We start from the raw sequence: 905 nt of genomic DNA, 5'->3' as shown, positions 1-905 counted from the left end.
CCCAGTTCAGGAGGTGGAGTAGTCGTGAAAAACAAGTGCGGTCCTGAACCTGCAGCTTCCTGCACTGCAGACACACAGTACTGACATTCTGTGCTCTGAGCTGCTGCACACTCTGACAGGAGGATGATTGACAGATCAGGTCCTGACAGGTAGAAAAAAAAAAATGTTCCTGCTGTCAGTCAGAAATAGAATATATATACACAACTCAAACACTATCAGTGTTTTGTTTTTAGCCATCACACAATCTAGAGATCTAAAGTCACCGATTCATATTCATTAACCCTGTGAGCTGGAGGCTATTTTCAGGGTAACTTCACCACATTTACTTTTAAACTCATATTTTATTCATTATGCGGCTCAGCCATACATGTTATATCTTGTTTATTTCAGAACGCTCTGAGCTATCCACAGCTTCCATCATTTGATGTAATTACACTTGCAGATTTTTAATATTAGCCTTTATGTTAAGGAAAACCGATCATACTATGAAATTGTCATGTTTTTACATGAATCTTTCCATAAAATTCTGGTAGCAGAGACATCTTTACATAACTGTGTAGAAGGACATGTGGCAATATAAGAACTATAACAGTGGGATAATGTATATCTTAGAAATCCCTTCAAACACTTGGTCTCAGGGTCGAGGATTTCGACTGACTTCTTGCCGTCAAGTGACCTGCCCTCGTTGCAATGAAAAGAAAATTCTGTATTTTGTGTTTACTTTCCATACAAACTAATAATTGCACCGTTAGTGCTCGGACCCTAATAACAACAACTTAATTAATATAGTCCCTTTTAAAAGCAGAGTCTACAAAGTCTTTTACAGACAGGGCAAAAAGCTGTAAGACCACTGAACAACTGAAAGTGAAAAGACCAGCGAGGCAACAGTGGAGAAACTGGTAAAA

This window comes from Stegastes partitus, unplaced genomic scaffold, assembly GCF_000690725.1.
Source record: "Stegastes partitus isolate 25-593 unplaced genomic scaffold, Stegastes_partitus-1.0.2 Scaffold160, whole genome shotgun sequence".
NCBI lineage: Eukaryota > Metazoa > Chordata > Actinopteri > Pomacentridae > Stegastes > Stegastes partitus.
Note: the sequence above shows the minus strand (reverse complement) of the source record.